Genomic DNA, 18,627 nt, shown 5'->3' with positions numbered 1-18,627 from the left:
AACAAAGAAATATCCTTAATCCTTACCTTTTCTCCCACAACCGTTAACTCGTTCGCGCTCAGCAGCTCGCTGGCGGGGCAAATTGCCCAGTGTGCAGAGATGCCGCCGACGATTCCTAGCACTTCTAGCAACACTAAAGTTTTCCTTTCGTTTTTATTTCTATTAACCCTTTTAGGTACTTTAAAAAATGTTTGTGTATTTTTAGCACACATTGAATATAAAAATAGTGTTTTTGGGACCCAAAGCAATACTCATGCAAAATGTTTAACGTATCTTAGGAAATACATTTTCTGGTTTCGGTTTCGCGGTCTCGACTTTTCGCCGCGAGGGGTTTCCAGATACTCCGCCGCTCCGTCGGCTGCGATGTGCATGGCGGCGCCCAAGATGCGTATCGTCCACGCCGTGCTATGCACTTCGACCTGCTGTTACAAAGGTAAGCAGTACTTTGCTGTGAAGTATGCTAATTTTGAATTTTTACAATTTCTGGATTCCACAGCGCTGACGTATTTTCCCCTGAAACGTATGAAGGTCGGGGAAAAAAAAGTACATAGTAGATATGCGAAGGCTCTTTCACATGCTCTGATTCTCGCCCGAAATCGGTGCGATTTCTAGTATATGTGCGATTAAAATCGCAGTCGCACTGTCGCAGTGGCTCTGCAACTCGTTTCCACCAAGTTGGTATTTTGCCGCAGAGCCGGTGCGATCGCTTTCTCGTCAATCAGCCGTTCATTAGCCAGCTTTCATCCGCGAAAATAAATGTAGGCACATAAAAGCTTCTGATTTAATGCTTCGTTATTATAAATTTCTGGTTACATATTGCATTCCTACAACATGTATGCTTATTAAGGCGGTTTTGTTGTATTTTAGACAAAGTGAAACGCGTCGCGTCCGCGTCCGAAGCGCCAGCCGCTCCGACAGAAATCGCGCGGTTGTTGGAGCATGTGAAACCATAGCCTCCTCTATACGGAGAAAGCCTGGCACGTCGCGTGAAAAGACGGCCGCCGTAAATGGGAAAGGAGGGGCGGAGAAACGGGAGCGGAGAGAACCTTGTCCGCTAGCGCCACGAAAGAGCGAGCGGCCAAACGCAGAAACAATCTTTTTTTTTTCTCTCTCTCTTTTCTTGTCGTTATCGTGGAGAGGAGAAACTCAACGTCCACCCTTTCCCGTTTCTCCCTGCGCCCTTTCGAATCGCCGCGCCCGTTTCTCCCGGACTACGAAAACGACGGTGACGAAAACACAAAAACAAGCGTGGTTCGGGGAGCGGCCGCTCATGACCCAAGCGCTCGCTGTCTAGGTCTGCCCTTTCTGCTCTGCGCTACCATATTGGTCACCGTTCGGCGCGCTCCTCCTCTCCTTTTTCCTGCGGCCGCGCGCTCTATGGCTCCGTCGTCGATGTGCCAGGCTTTCTCCGTATAGAGGAGGCTATGGTGAAACCAAACATTGCGATCGCACTCGCTGCGTCGGCTGTCGCACCGATTTTTTTTTTTTTTTCGCACAGTCGCTGCATGTGAAACTGTCTTCAAGAGGAGTCGCATAGTAGCTCTGTGATTTCTGTGGTGTTCCCTTCCGTGCTTAGATTTGGCAGTTTCAGTAGTTTACTTTAGGGGCGGGCGTTCACTCTGAATTTTACATGCCTGTGCACGAGGAATCGGCTGTAATTGTCGGGAGAAAGCTTCCTGTTTGGCGTGGTTTAGTACATCCCTGTTTTCTGGTAGAATTTGACGTGGTGCTCTTTTCTTTTAGGCTTCGTATTCTACTGCTGCCCGAAGGAAATTCCATCGGGATCTTTCTACCAGACACGGTGTCGCGATCGTCCCTGTGTGGTTTTGATTCCAGAAAGTGGAACAGCGTCTGATGCGGGACCTAGTGATAGTGAAGTGAGTGACAGTGACGAGGAGAACTTGCCAACGAAGGGCCTAACAACAGAACTTCCAAGCGATGACGAAACTGAGGGCAGAACGCCCGCCTGTCCACTTTTGTCAACGTCAAGAAAGAAGCAAAAGTCACCGCCGCAAGTTTTTGACTGGGGAAAAGAAGACCGGTGTTTTCTGGAGCCTGCGGAACCCATGTTTATGGCCTCTGATGATGTCAAATGCCGACTGAAATATTTTCAAGTTTTCATTGATGACAAGCTGCTGACGATTGTTGACGAGACAAACCTGTATTCTTTCCATCAGGCTATTGCATATAGGTAAACGTTTGTTACACTGTGCCAACATGTTTACGCAAAGTACATATTATTTGAAGTGAATCGTTGCATCGCCCCTTCAATTAAGCACCTTATAAAATCAAATGTGGTGTTTGAGCTCTGTACATCTTATTTAATTTTACAAGAAAACACCGTTTTCATTCAACACCATACATATATCCGTAATGTGTGCTCACCAGAGGCACCCTGGTGTGCATGTTAGGCCAGTTTAGTGTGCCTTGGTGTGGACATTAGACCAGTCTGGTGTGGCGTAGTGTGCACATCAAGCCATTCTGGTGTGCTGTGTTGTGCACATCAGACCAGCCTGGTGTGTTTTGATGTGCACATCAGACCACACTAGGATGATGCGATGGGCACACCAAACCAGCCTAACATGTTCTGGTGGGGACAACAGAACACGTTAGGCTGGTCTGATGTGCGCACCAGAACACACCAGGCCGGTCTGTTGTTTACGTCAGAAAACACTAGGACACACCAAACCGGTCTGGTGGATTTTTCAATAGGGAATTATTATGGGATTTGCCTCTTTATGTGTGTGAGTTTTTGTGCATGTCACCATATACTCAAATGAATATTTTACTCGGGTTACATGGTCATGAGACAGATTCTAGCAGCATGTCATGAACATTTGTCAAACATTTTCACAATATTTTGATTTCATGTTGCCAGATATAAACTCGAGACTAACTGATTTTCTTACTGTGCACTTCCATCAATCAATATTTGTAAAAAATGCTAGTATAGAGCATTTCACCCTACTTTCCGATTTCTGAGCATGGAGTGATTTGTAAAAAAATTAAATATTAACTCATATATAAAATTTTGTTTGCAAACATAAAAATTGTATGCAAAAGAGGCACTTAATTATCAGCTATTTGCATGAATTACAACTGACATTATAAGAAACTAGACTGCTAACAACTGTTGCTTTTCAAGCAGAAATCTTACCTGTACATTATGTACAGAGCCATATATAAGCTTTCCAAAACCATTTCACATTATTTATTTAGCACCCTCTTCTACACTCTTCTCACATTCTTCACCAAATGTAGGGTGCAATGCGAAACAGCACCTTTTTCGGTAAAATTATGAGGTTGTATTCCTAGTTGTAGGGTGTTAAAAAGGTGTAGCCGAGGGTGTAAGTTGCTAGAACACTCCTTTTACACCCTTAACGGTGTAAAAACGTTTACTGTGTAGTACGGCCGAGCATCACTGGCGTCAATCACCACGATAGCGTCAATAGCGTCACGGCGTTGACCACCACTCGCCAACAACCACGTTGTTAACAACAAAACCACCGTTCTGCACTAGTGCCACTAAATAAGCTACGCTTGAGAGTAACGACACTTGGCCACATTGTGGCTTAAAATCATGGTTGCCAGTTATCTGAAGCTTTATCTGAAATCACAGGAAATGCTTTTCCGCCCTCCACAAATGTTTAAACCGTTCGCGACAGAGCAAAGCAGTATTACATGACCTTCCTAATACCAAATCTAATGTTGAGGAAGTCGCACTTTTGAATCATGACGATCGGCCGTTGCGCCTGTTCTGCATACGAGCCAAAATGGCGGCGCCCAGAACAATGTCGGGGAATGGAGTGCCGATACTTTAAGCGCAGCTTATTTAGTGACTCTAGGAGTGCCGATACTCTAAGCGCAGCTTATTTAGTGGCTCTCTTCTGCACATCTAGGTCGAGATGTTCATTTTCTTTTTCTTTTACGTGTGGTTCGATTTTGAACGTTTCAATTGCGGTATTAACCGAAGCTGTTAGTTTTCCTTGGCTCAGGAATTCAGTATCCTAGCACCTAATTAAAACATTACTGAGACTAGCTTAAGTTTAATGAATATATGAGAGGCGTCTTGTTTAGGCTCTTCCAAAACACAAAGTCTGAAATATCCAATCTTATCCGGTTCAAGCACAAGCTGATCGGGGTGCATGGCTACCCTAGTGAAAAATACACCAGCTCGAGGGCTGGTGTGACTTGATGTTACACCAGACTTTTTCACAGATGTGATTTGGGACGTTTTCTGGTGTGACACCAGAAACCTGGTGTTCTGTTGTGACACCAGAAATCTAATGTGTGGGTATGACACCAGAAATCTGGTGTTCTGATGTTACACCAGAAATCTGGTGTTCTGGCGGGATATCACGTTTTGTTGTAATACGATACCATATTACCTGTTGACTGGGTGTTGCTTTACTCACAAAAAAGCGTACAATGATAAGTTTGACAACAACGCTGCTGCCATAATTAGTTTATTCAAAAAAGGAAAAAAGCACAACAGTAAAGCTTCTAAAGAGTTGGCCGTGATCAACTGGAGTTTGTCCGGAGCCACTGCCGTGCGTCGAAGAACCGGACGCCCTGTCGTTCCGAAATTCTTGGCCTTTCAGCTTGCGGTTGACTCGTGTCTTAGTTACGCTGATCCGTTCCGCGTACCCCTCCGCACCAGAAATTTCCTCTTCTAAGGCATCATAATCGACAGATAACTCGATTTCCTTGTCCAGCTCTTTCAGGGAAGCCTCCTTAAGTAGAAGAATATCAAATGTTTTTTCGAGCTCACCGATGTCGGTTGGATCCGTGGCCAGCAGACGCCAGTCTCGTTGATGATCTTTGTTGTGGCAGCTCGCAGGGTAATCCACTTTCGCTTCAGGCGGTCGACGCCCTCCTCGCTCGTAGTAGGCATTTCGGTCCCAAAAATCGCAATAATTACTAGCTTCCTTTGTTTCTTTGCTACCAAACCAAGCTCGTCGGAAGTAAGGAAAGCGCACCAACACATCTTTTCGGCTTCGGCTCACAAAGAAGACTTCTGTACTTTCTCAAACTTAAACAAGAATACTGGCGGAAAGGGAAAGAGAAACCCTCGAAGAGGCGAGCCGGCGAGCGCCCCAAGCTGCTCAAGGCCGCCCGGGAAAGTGCTCGGGACGAGGGGGGACACTTCTTGAGCACAAAGGAGCCCGCCGCGGGGTCTCCGGCGACCACCAAGACGGGAGGAAACAAGGCACCCCGTCGGGGGACGGAGCGGCACACAAACTAATAGAAAACACGCGCGCGGACCGGGGGGTGAAGTCAACAAAAACACAACTCTGGTGTCACATCAAACTGCGTGGTGTGCACACCAGGCTGCCTGGTCGGCGCATGAGTCCTTGTGATGTGACACCAGACTCCCTTGGTGTACCCATCAGGCTGATGTGCGGGTACACCAGCATTTCTGGTGGGCACGCCACGCTGGTGTGCTCGATACATCAGCATCGCTGGTGGGCACACCAGATATTCTGTTGTCACATCAGGATTCTTTGATGTCACACCAGGATTGCCTGTTGTATTTTTCATTAGGGTAGCGTGGCGGTTTACTAAGCTGAGTGTATTGATACACCTATAGCTCTTTAAGGTAGAGAAGGGGGCTTATGGTCAGTATACAGGTACACTGGCTGGGTAACGGTGGGTGCGTCTTCCAGGAAAGGGGAGCATCTCCGCCCGATGCACCCGACTACAACTTTCTTTTCTTCGAGTGCAGTTGGGAAGTAAATATGCGGAGCAGTAACCGAAAAATCGCGGATGTGGCATTCGCGCTAAGAGTGCCGCGCGGCGTCAGAGCGGTATAGTTAGCTCGAAGATGACGTCGGCGCTGCTTTCGTATTTTATTTTCATAGAACAACGACGGGCACAATATTTTCCCACTTCTAGTCCACTCTCAGAAAAAAAGGTGTATTATTACACCCCTTGTCCCATATAATACACCCCAAAACTTCAATTCGACGTACAGCGCCCCATTATCGAACAGGCGGCACAAACGTTTACGAGGGGCTTGATAGCCGTGTGGTGCAACTTATTAAGATAGCTGATCTTCGTATTATTGACAACAAAAAAGATTATCAGAGTTTTCTTGGCCGTACTGCAAAAGCTCCGTGCTTTCTTCCTTTGGTCTTTGATACGTATTTTAGCTATTTAATAAGTTATATCGCACCGTTATCAAGCCCCTGATAAAATTTGGTGCCGTCTGCTCGACTATAGGGCGCTGTACGTCGAAATGAAGTTTTGGGGTGTATTATATGGGACAAAAGGGTGTAAGGTGATACCCTTTTTTTTAGAATGTAATGTTCCAAATGAACATATCACACGACAGTGCTAGTTAAGACAATAGCCTTTCAAGTCTAACGAAAAAAAAACTGAATAAAACGGTGATCGTTTGCTTGCGCTAACAGTGTTCGCGCGATGCACGCACTAATATCCTGCCAACCACTCGCTCATGATGCTTCTCTCGCAGCCCGTCGTTATGCCAAAGTTTCGCCAGCGCGATGAAAGTTTAGATTATGGGTGTCCCTGCGGCGAAACTGAAAATCAGCAATTTTGGCAGAACACTTGTCGGCCATGTTTATGTCCACGGCGGCCAAGCTGAGAATCAACACTTCTGGCCAAACACTCGCAGGCCGTGTTTATGTTTCCGGCGGCCAAGTTGAAAATCAGCACTGCTGGCCAAACACTTGCCGGCCGTGTTTATGTCTACGGCGGCCAAGCTGAAAATCAGCACTTGTGGCCAAACACTTGCCGGGCGTGTTTATGTTCCCGGCGGCCAAGCTGAAAATCACCACTGCTGGCCAAACACTTGCCGGCCGTGTTTATGTCTCTGGCGGCCAAGCTGAAAATGAGCACTTCTGGCCAGGCGCTTGCCGGCAGTGTTTATGTCTCCGCCGGACAAGCTAAAAACAGCTAGTTTGTGGCCGGACCCTTGCCGGTCTTGTTTATGTCTCCGGTGGCTAAGCACTTAAAGTGGCCAAGCTGTCCAGACACTGGCCAACCGTCGGCCGATCGAAATTCACTTTCTGGTGCTGCTTGGGCATGTTCTTCTATATATAGTGCCACTAAATAAGCTACGCTTCACAGTAACGACACTTGTTCATGTTGTGGATTGAAATCATGGTTGCCAGTTATCTGAAGATTTATTTGAAATTTACAGGAAACGCTTTTCCGCCCTCCAAAAATGTTTAAACACTTCGTGACAGAGCAAAGCAACTTTGTACGACCTTCCTAACACAGAATATAATGCTGAGGAAGTCACACTTTTGAATCATGACGATCGGCAGTTGCGTCTACTCTGCACAAGCACCAAAATGTCGGCGCCCACAACAATGTTGGGGAACAGAGTGTCGATAGTCTTAGCGCAGCTCATTTAGTGGCTCTAATTCTTCCCAGAAGTGGCGCGCGGCACGTGTCTCGAGCCTTTCCACAAAAATAATTGGCGCCACTTTTCCCAGGATAGATGGGCTTTACTCCACACAACCTGGGTAGCTAAACTCGTTGAGCACAACTTTGTGTCCGAAAGTTGCGGAACACGCTAATCGGACTCTCACGACGCTGACGTCAAGCCGAACGAGGTCTCAATCATCCAAGCTCTCTTGGTGCTCAAATTCCAGCAAGAATGTAAAACACAAAGTCGTAGCGAGCTCCATCGAAGTGCGTGCCAGCAACACCGTGGTGCCAGCCAACGTTATTAGATTAGCTCAGTTACGGAACTGCTCATAGACGCTGCATGCACGAACAGTACCCCCCCCCCCCCCCTCACTCACCACGATTCGCCAAGCGTCGCTTGACGCGCCGCCGGACGGCTGCTTTGTTAACTGCAGCGTATTCAATGGGAATCGGGCACGGTGAAATCGGGTCGGGATCGCTGGGATCGCTACGTACGTTTCGAAGCACGGCGTCTAGATGGCGCTTCATCTCTGCTCTTTGGAACGCACAGTTATGAAACGAAAATCTAGATGGCGCTTCGAACGACACTTGGCGGATTGAAGTGAGTGAGAGGGGGGGGGGGGGGGTACCCCCTCCCGCAGCAGTTCCACAACTGAGGTAATCTAATAACGTTGGTGCCAGCCAATTGAACGGCTGCACTGATGACGTCTCGCCCGAGTGTCCCTACATCCCTACGCCGCGTTAGAGTCAATGATGCGTTGATTGTACCTAGGCGGCCGGTAAATGCTCTGAACTTTCTCGTCGCAAGATCGTCGTTTGTGGAAGTTATTGGTGACGAGAAAGTGATGTTTCACAACTTTGGGAAGGAGTTATTTGAGGTCAATATCTTCGCTTCGGAATCGTGGCGAAGATTGAACTTTGTGATGTTGTGGAGCCGTGCGCGGTGTACGGGGGCGGCTTTATAGAGCTCATCTTCCGCCACTGTCAACAGCGCCACCGGGGTCACCCACAGGCGGTTTGTGTAGAGACGTCGGTAATGTCTGAGAGATGAGAGAAAACGGGGGATAACAAAAAAAAAAAAAGAAAAGCCGAAGAAAGGGAAATAAAAAAAATTAAAGACGTTTACAAATCTTTGTAATGCGAAATTAGAGCTCAACTCTTGAGGAGGAATAAGGAAGGGTACGGAGAGGAGGGTATGCCCCTAAATCCTCCACTCTTCCTCTTCTCCCCTCCTCCTCCTCCCATTCAGTATCTCCGCTAAATTTAGCAGAGAAAAGGACACCCTACTGAAAAAAACCATTTGAAATTCAAACGGGTGGCAAACTGGTCGCCCGTTTGAAATCAAACCTGTCGATCCGTTTGGATAAAACGTGATTATGGGATACGGGTACCCGTTTGGAAACGGTACCCGTTCGAAACGGTACCCGTTTGATACAGGTGCCCGTTTGATACGGGTGCGGTATGGTACGAGTACCCGTTCGACATGGCACGTGATCACACGTTTGAACGTGCCCTTCGAAATGGCAAATTATGCGCTAGCCCTAAATGGGTATCGTCTGGGAGGTTGGTTATCTTAAACATATTTAAGACGTCCCGAAACTCATAAACGTATTTATAACATGGAGAAAACACGTAGAACAAATGTACTCGCGTAGTTGCTTGTAAGTGGACAGGAAAACCGACACAAAAGATTGTTTTCAATTCTCCTCGAAGTTTATTACCTCTTCTGTAGACAAGTACAAACGTGCAAGCGATCTGTGAACACTATACAGGTAGACTTTCGGGGAAATTATTCTCCTGGCTGCCGCGCGAATAGGCGCTGCATAATTCTTTAGGGTAATTTAGAAGAGTACGCGTAGAAGAACGGTCAATCGTTGCCAACACGTAGGTTGCAGTGCACTTACCATAACAATAGGGGACTTGAAAGAGGTAATCCGTGATATTTGTCGACACGGTCAAAGCAGGACAACCACACAAACACAAACGAGAGGGAACGGCTCCTTGGAAGTTTCAACACGATGCGGCGCACAAGCTGTCATTTGCCGAACCCAACCAAACCGCGAGAATTTGCGACTTCTTTGAAGAATCGCTCGTTGCCGACATACACGTGGGTCTTTTCGAACACTGATAGCTTTGGTGCACATCCAATACGTTGTCGAGAGACATCCCAATAAGACCGCAGGGTTAGGCGACAGATTGAAGCAGGTAGGACGAGCGAACTTCGAGCAGCAACTGACAACAAGCAGACAAAGAAAAAAAGCGGCTGCAAGGCGCGCCCTTCCGGATCTCTATGCTTATCAGCGTGTAGCTCGCGCGCTGCTGTGGGTCACGTGACAGGGGTGACAAGAGAGGAGGGAGGGGGCGAGGTCAAGGCGCTGGGACCACCGGGACAGCCCCTCTCCCTCTCCCCAGGCATTCCAGGGAGATGCGTTTTTGTAGTCCCGAAGAACAAACGCTCGCGCGCGCGCGCGCTCGAACTTTGGAAATGGCGGCGGGGCTGCCAGAAGCTCGGCTTGCGCCCGAGCGAAGAAAGAACTCAGCGCAAGCTCGTAGTTTGAGTGCTGCAACGGCGGGCGTGCTCTCGCAATGCTCGATGTTCTTGCAGCCGCGTGTACGCGTGCTACCTTCGCTGGTCTTGAATTAAAGTGAAACGGAGTCTAGACGTACATTCTTTCACGCGGTCGCGTCTTCTGCGAGAGAGATTCGAGCTGAATAAGTAAATTGAGGCAACAAAGATGGACAAAGTATTAAAGGTCAGTCAAAAATATCGGCTCACCAACGTCGCGCGTTTACGTAAAACAAAAAAAAAAGGGGGTTAGTTTTAGTTGCAGTATAATCGAAAATCAGCACAATTGAAATATAAATATAATTACTTGCATTACGCGGACGATCTGAAATCGATGAACCGGCGCTCCCAGCCTTCCGGAAAACGTTGGCTGCCACGGCTGAAACGCTAGGCGTGCCCACGCCGCCGATCTGTACGTTCAATATCAAACGGGCTCCGGAGAGCCGTATGATTAAACCGGTGCAGTTTGCAACATGGTCGCCGGTTTGAGCAAACGTGCGACAACTTTGCCCGAACGAGTCGCCCATTTGCCCAGACGAGCGACCCGTTTGCCAAATAGGTGACCGTTATGGCTCATACGGGGGACCCCTTTGAGCCATACGGGCGACCCCTTTGACAAACTGGTGACCAGTATGGTTAAACGGTTACCGGTATGGACCCGTTTATTTTCATATGGGCGCCAAATGGTTTTTTTCAGTTGGGCATCACATGACAATCTAACGGAGAAGTGAATTGGCGTGGAAGTCACGTAGCTGGGAATTGAATTGGTGTTGAGGTCATGTGACGTCGATTTCGCGCTAAATTTAGCGGGCTGGTTACGCCAACGGCGACGCCCACGCCGCAAAACCCGGAAACGGGCGCCGAAGAGCTGCGCTCTAAAGAAAGAATTAAGGTACGACCAACACACACACACACACACACACCCAGAAACAAATAGGAGTCTCAAGAAGGGCCGTAGAAATTGTTCGGGAGAGAGAGAGAGAGAGAGAGGAGGTGATGATGGTGAAGAAGGGGGATATTCCTTTCCCCTAATATTTTATTATAACTCTCTGAAATGCTATGGTGGTTCGGGGCTGGGGCGATACCCCCCCCCTCCTCCCTTCCACCCTTATGCCCCTTGCCCCCTTTTTCGACGCAACTGGGGGAGGGGAGGGACCTAAATCTCCCCCCTCCCCATCCTCCTGTTTCGGCGACCCTGCTTAGAGGTGTTCCAATGAGCAATGACGAGGAACAGCACAGCCTGCAATTTTAGAAATAACGGTTCAAGAGATTCTGGAATTAAAACGGCTCGCGTTCCATGAACTCAAGAGTGGCCATGACAGACTTTCAAGCGAAAGACTCGAGCCAGGGCACGTATATAGTGTGCGGGTGCGTTCAGTGACGTCACTTTATACTTGATACCTTTGACGATGGAGTCAGGATTATCAGTTGTGAACGACAAATTTGATGGTGCGTGCTCAAATCGACGATGTCAAGTTTAGTGTCCTTGCGTTCCTGAAGCATCACCGCCAATATTGACAACCTGGCATTACTTTTATTTCCTTATTTCCGTTGATAAACATACTTAATCCCAAACTGACTGATCTTCGAATGTCTACCATAAAATTATTTTATCCCGCGGATGAAGGGATAACCAAATACTTTACTAGGGGGAATACATTCCACTCTGCTCATTTGCATTAGACAGAACGCCTACAGCGCCGCAGACGGTGTGGAGGTCCGCGTCAGTCCACGCGTATGTGCACGTGGATGTTCGCGGCGGCCGCGGCGGTGTGGTCTCCGCGAGGTGCGTCGATGCACGAGGCACGTGCAACGTGCAACCCTTGGGAAGATTACGGCGGCACAGCGCGGCAAAGTATTTGGCGCAGCACTGAGCTACACTTCGGTTCACCTTATCTGCGAGCGAAGGCAAAGCTAAAAGCGCGAGAGCAGCGCTTTTTGCGTTTCTGCCCAGCTCGCGCGCTCGAGCAAAGCCTGAACGCGCGGAGCTTTCGTGCTCGCGCTTCCAGCTTTGCCTTCGCTCGCACATAAGGTGAAACGAAGTATATTTACCGCCCGGTAGCCGAGACCTCCACGACGATAGATGGCTCTCGCCAAGCCCAGAAAACCTGTCCGCGCCGAAGCTATTGTATTTGAGAGGAGTGGAATGTATTCCCCCTAGTAAAGTATTTGGGATAACTGCCCGGAGGGGAAATTCGCCCGAAAGTGGACAACGGTAGTCGGCTGGTTGTGACCTAGCCACGTCGGGCTACACTTTGGCCATAAGGCCGAGATAAATCAAAAGAACGGCAGGGACGCTTTTTAGTAAATTCAGCTTTATCGGCGGAAATAAGAACGATACCAGACAATCAACTTCGACGGTGTTGATTTTAAAATGCCATTCCCAAGCATCCATCGTGCTTTTTAGAGACCATCAAACATGACGGTCGCAGCTGATAATCTTTTTTGTGACGTCACACGTATGAGCCACGGTCGTCTCCGCGCGCTCTCTAGTGCTGCTCTTGTTCGGTGCCTAGGGAGGCGTAGGGATTCTTTGCCCCCTCAACGAAAAACGTCACGAAGACAGACGGATCTGCGGGTTTGTGAGAAAAGAAAGCTTCGCAGCAATCTTTCGGCTCCTCCCCCCACTATGCCATAACACAAAGAATATTTTTGTTGGCGAGTTTAGCGACCCTGGGAGCGGGTTTGCAAGCCAGTATTCAGAAGAAGAGCAGGCCGATATAGGACATAAGAAGTGCAAAACTGCTACTTTACTTCTTTTTTTTTTCTAGCTTTAAGTTGAGCTCTAAAAAAGATATATATATATATATATATATATTACAAAACAATTTTCGCGTGTTAAATGTTGTGGTCCAAACGGTCGCAAGACCGCACCTTCAGTATTCGACAATTTTGAACGTGGAAGTAACTTCAAATTCACTCATAAATCAGAGCTTATTCTACGTTTTGTAAGCCACTGCAATCTACGTATGTACAGGTTCGTATCTCGCGCCGCCTCTTGGCCTCTTCCGGCAACGGCGGACGCAGAGCGAAGAAGACCTAGCTCGAGATCGGCGGCGAACAGCCCGTGGCCCAAGCCCACCTCGAGTGCCCGACCTGCATGCGCATCTGCAAACCTGCAACTCGTTTGTTCCGTAAAAATTCTGAGCCATCTCTGAGGAAAAGGGTACAAATAAATAGCGGTTGAATCCCCCTTAATAAATTATGCATGAAAATCAGCGAAAGCGAATAATCAATTATTTCATCGACTAAATAGCACCGATTAATTGGGTTAAAATTTTTAATCGACGCTCAAGCATGCGACTAGCGTTTAGAATACCCTCTCACATCAAAATACAGGCCGCAGTGGCCAGATCAATGCCGGCTGACTAGCGTTTACCACCCGCGCTCGTGTAAGTGTCCACACCAGATGCAGCTCCATCCCCCCCCCCCCCCCCTTTCTTCGCCACGGGGATAAAATAGCGAAACTTTGTTTTCACGTTTTCTTCTTCTTCAAATTTCAAGGCGCGTTGGTGCTTGTCTTAAACTTCTCCTTTTATCAGTTATCAAACGTCTACATTACCATACACCCATAAGACTATAGTCATTTTAGTGGCAAGACAGAATTTCGGAAGGGGTCTTTTGACAATGTGAGCGACCAAAAGCGGGGCCTTCCGCAATTGTCCTAAAGCTCTCCATGACGCCTCAAAAGATCGCTCGTCTTACGAACACGAATTGGTAAGAGCTTGAAAGACGCAAAAACGTCAAGCACGAAGTGCGTACACCTATGTGAATATGCATCCATACGATTGTTTTACTAGGTTCGAATGTGGCCAATGCGTGGTGCTGCCCGACTTCAAGCCTTTGCTGGAGAGAAATCGGCAGCAATCTTTCCGACCTACAGTCGACCGGCTGCATTGCTACGAACGAAGAGTTCCCCCAGTAGCTCAGTGGAAAGGTGTCCGCTTCAGACGAAGCGAATCCAGGTTCAATCCAGAAATGGGGAGTACTGTTTCTTTTCTTTTTTTTATGCCAAACATTTCGCGATATTTACACTTTTTTGTTCAATTCTCACTGAAAAAAAAAAAAAAACGTTAATACAGAGAAAGTCGTTTAAATAAATGGTATGAGACTCCTTCTGTGACACCTGCAAACTCAATTTAGTCACTTTCCACAAAATGCAAGGAGCATATAAATCGGGTAGCGTCCGCTTTCCGAGGTGCCCGTAGCTGTTCTGCCGGAATTCCAGCCAGCCATTGGTCCCGATCCCGTCGATCTTTCGGACACTCTGACGCACAATGCCGCTTAATGTCACTTTCGGAAGCAGAACCTGTGAGGCAGCTCTTCACACAACACCTTGGGGGCATTATTTTCAGAGTTGATCACGGAAATTCACCACGGGCACTCACTACTCATTTCCAACTCCTCAATCTACGAAACAACTCATCTTGAAGTGCAGAACAGCGACCGGAACAAACGTAACTGCAAAGCAATCGCACGGCGAACGGCTCCCGCAACGCATGTCGTCTGCTGCGCTCGGCCAGGAAAAAAAAAAAAAACAACACCGCACGGTTGGTTGTAGCTACGTGACTTCCTGCACTCTCTCTTCTATTCGCGACTCCAACTAACTATAGGTGGCGCCACTCATTTTCCAAAATGGCGGTTATAGTGAGGGTCGGAGATGCGTGCCGCTGCCGAGCCTGTCTAGTGTGCTGACTTTATTGAGCGACACAAATTATTTGTGGTAATACGAGGAAGCTAGGGTTTTATGAGTGCAAGTCACCTCTTTGCCCTGGAAACAAGAACGGTGTTTAGCATAATATTTACGCAAGTATGCGCGTTATAATTTTAGAGCGCAACCGAAACAAACCTCTATTTTGGATTTAATTTCTCGGTAGAGGTCTTAATTTCGGATTCTTTTATACCTCAAGATGTGTCTCACATCGTAATTATTTAGTTAGAGAAGTTGCTCGCGGCAACTTTATTTTGTGACATACGTGTTCGATCCAGGCTGATATTTGTAGTTGAAAAAATCAGTTCTGATATTTGTGCGTTCTCGCTGCCTTTTCTAGCTCAGATAATTGTCATGAAAAATAATGAACTGTGGGCCTTTTATGGGTATTTGGGTATTTAGATGATTAATTGGTTTAACATTATTCTCACCACAAGAATAAAAGAATAAATCCAATTTTTACGATATGTCCACAAAACGTATAAATAAATAAACGCTGTTCTCACTGCAACAACCCAAAGTCGGAATCCGAGTCAGACGGTTGAAGTGTGTTTGTGTGTTTTTATAACAACGCGTGACGCACATGACTTTATATTACATCCAGTGTATGACTGTTTTTTCTCTATCTTGATAACGACGTCAAGAGTTTTTCATATGCTAAAAAAACTAAAAAGGATACCTTTCTGGAAAGACTATTTTGGTTAAATGCCGTTTTTTCGTGATCTTGGCGTGAATTGGGTGCATACATTGCCGCGATTTGTATTAATAATTATAATATTAAAATTCAGATATTTTATTACGTAATTTCTAAGCTTTACTATAATTTGTTGCTTATGATATAATTTCAAACGCGCGAACAAATGTGACAATCAAAACTGTACTAATTTTCATCACTGCTGCCAATTGAAGCATTTTTACTTACCAAGTAATAAAATAAAAATAGCGTAAAATCAATTAAATAGTTCTAGCTAATGTGAGAAATCCACGTAAAATTACAATAAGTGTGGGTAAAGTACATTTTGCTATCAAAGTCGTGACTTTCGACAATTGGCAAAACGCCCAAAGTCGCCTCCAATATCCTTCCAGACCATAAGCCCAAAAATTAAAAAAAAAAAATCTTTTTTTTTTTTTTTTATTAAAATTTAGTTATTTTTATTTTTACGCTACGTGGTTTTGCCAATCTCAGCCTTTCCAGTTCGAAAGAACACCTACCTGCTTGCACGTCTGCTCACTGAAGCACGTTTCGTTGGCGGTGGAAGCCGGTGATGCAGTCGTGAGTTTAAGTATGCACGAACTCATCTCTATTACGTCACGGCGCGGTGGTGGCGCGTCGGACGCACTTCCGGTCTGGGGCTGTGGGCGGAAGTGCCCATTTGAGACGTGTATTCCTGCGTTGTTTTGGAAGGAACCAGACAAAAACCTGCCTTCTCGTCAAAATGCTGCGACAAAAGTGTCGAGAAACGTTTGAAGGTCAGTTTTCATGCGCTCGGTTCGTCCGAGAACGCGGATATGTACCGTGAAAAGGGAAAACCAGACGCCGTCGGACCACGATTGCTTGGGCGGGAAGCATTTTGGGTTAAATTCACGGATACTACTGGCCATCAAATTTATTTGTTTTGTTCCAAAATGAACACCGGGAAACCGTGAAGTTGTACGGACCACCTGCAGACCACGTTCAGTGCGTCTTCAAGTTCAAACGGTCGCCTGATCGTTCGAGCTGTCGTCTGCTCTTTCAAACGTTTCTGCTTGTCGTCTACTCTTTTAGAGGATACCGGCCCGTAGACCAAACGTGGGCCCGGTACTTGCGATAAGAATTAAGTGCAGGCCTTAAAAACTTAAATTTGAAGGTTGGTAAGCAGGCTCGACGTAAACAGTAGATACAATTAGATGTTGATCATTGTTACCAGTGGCCATCACCGACTTGTTATGCCTGATTCTCTTGGTTAGATTCTGCTTGCGATTTTCATTATTGACGTCGACCATCTCAGCTACGGTTCACGCTTTTGCAGTTCGAGCGACGTCGCTACTGAAAATTGCGAGCGAAATCTCATCATGTCAATCAGGCTTTAGCGTTCGTTCTGCGGCGTCCACGCGGAATGAATCGCCGCATGTCAGATTATTCACGCGAAGTTTTGCGGTGTAACGAGCCTCGTTAATTTCGCTGACGCTGCTCAAGTAGTCAGACATTGTTAGGAGGACGTAGAATCAACAGTTCCAACGTGAAAAAGAGCGCGGGTACTCACACCGGCGCCGACAACATCGCATTTCAATGGTTTGTTTATGGGCGACGGCGAGCTTTTTGCCCACACCCCCATCGCGCATGCGCGGCGCCGGTGGCGTCCGCTAGGGGCGCTCCGGGCGCTCCGGTTTGTTTGTAAACATGAGTTGGTGTATTGCGTATACGAGTGAACGCAAGCGGTACGTGTTCGCGTCAGATTGCTTGTTCCACACTGCGCGTGCGCGGAGCCCAAAATTACGGTCTTGGATGGCGCATGGCGATGAGGCGCACGCACGTGGGGCACGCAACTCTAACGTAAACGCAAACCACTTGCGTTGGCTTCTATGCGCATCTTATGCGCAATACTAAAACTCTCCAGTAAGATACAATCCCACACCGTCAGCAGCACTATGTTGGGACAGTGAAGAGTGTTGTTTGCATTCGGAAAGGACATTTCGCGAGCCATGATCGCAAGCAGTTCCGCCGTCCCCGCTTAGCGGAAGAATCGGGGGACCCTCGCTAGACCGCTTCCCGTTTCCGCCGCGGGAGGGCGAGCGTCGAGCTGGAGACGCGAATATTTGTCCGACCTTCGTGCGCAGGTTTCGGTTTCGGTTCCGAGCAGTTGCGTTTTTTAGCTTTATTAAATATATCTCTACCAAAATATTAATTCGGCACTCGTCTGACACCACATTGAATCGCCTGGCAAAACATTAAAAAAAATTTTTTTTTTTTTCTTGGGGGTGTTAGTGTTCCTATGGGGCATCACCGGAACATCTTGGCGCTAAGAGTCCACAAAAATGACAGCCTTTACGAATCCGAACTACGCTATAGTTCCACAAGGAGAGAAACTATCGCGCCGACATTCTTTGAGGATGATGAAAATGTTGAGAATGCAATTAATGTAAGGGTGCAAGCGAGCTTTACAAGAATAGCGATAATGATCTCTGGAGGAGGGGAGCAACTGTATTTGGAGATTTGTGTTTGTCCCTTGTCCGCCTTGTTCCCAATCCTCAGGGATCATTATTATTGTTATGGAAATGCTTTTCTTTACACGAAAAATGGATACTGCCCTGTTCTCTTGACTAGCGTCATCCGAGCCGGAGGGAGAGAAGAGAGGAGGGGAAGGCAAATGGGGCGGAGAAGGAATGAGTGAAAAGATGGGTGTTTGGACATCGTGAGTTCGTTTGGCCTCTCACACGTGAGTGACATGCAGTGACGCTGACCGGGCACGACTAACGCGCGGCATCTGTGTACAGAATGGGATTTGGGGGATCCTCCTCCAGGTAAGCCAAGTCGTGACGCTGTACACAGTAGTCGCGCGTGAGCCGTCGGGGGTTAGCGCCATTGCAATTTATTCACTTACAGAAAACCGAACAATGAGCCAACTGACGTCCCTGACTCCCATCCCCAAGACGGCAGAACACTTGGCCACCCGCGGTGTATTAAATTTTAATATAAATCATCACGACAAACAAGTCCCCGTCTTTACCGCCTTCAAGAAGACTATACGGAATGTGAACGATTTTTTTTTTGGGGGGGAGTACTTCTTAAAACATGTAATGAAATACATTTCACTCTGATTGCATCGCGATACAAAGGAACATTCAAAATGTATTTTGATACAGCAATACAGATACTGCTGAAAGAAATGTCTCGCAGCACAGAAATACAGATGCGAAATTTATTCCTGAAATACTATCGCGATACATTTGTATCGCAATACTGCTCAACCCT

The sequence above is a fragment of the Ixodes scapularis genome, unplaced genomic scaffold (assembly GCF_016920785.2).
Source record: "Ixodes scapularis isolate PalLabHiFi unplaced genomic scaffold, ASM1692078v2 PGA_scaffold2__306_contigs__length_199485367, whole genome shotgun sequence".
NCBI classification, from domain to species: domain Eukaryota; kingdom Metazoa; phylum Arthropoda; class Arachnida; order Ixodida; family Ixodidae; genus Ixodes; species Ixodes scapularis.
Note: the sequence above shows the minus strand (reverse complement) of the source record.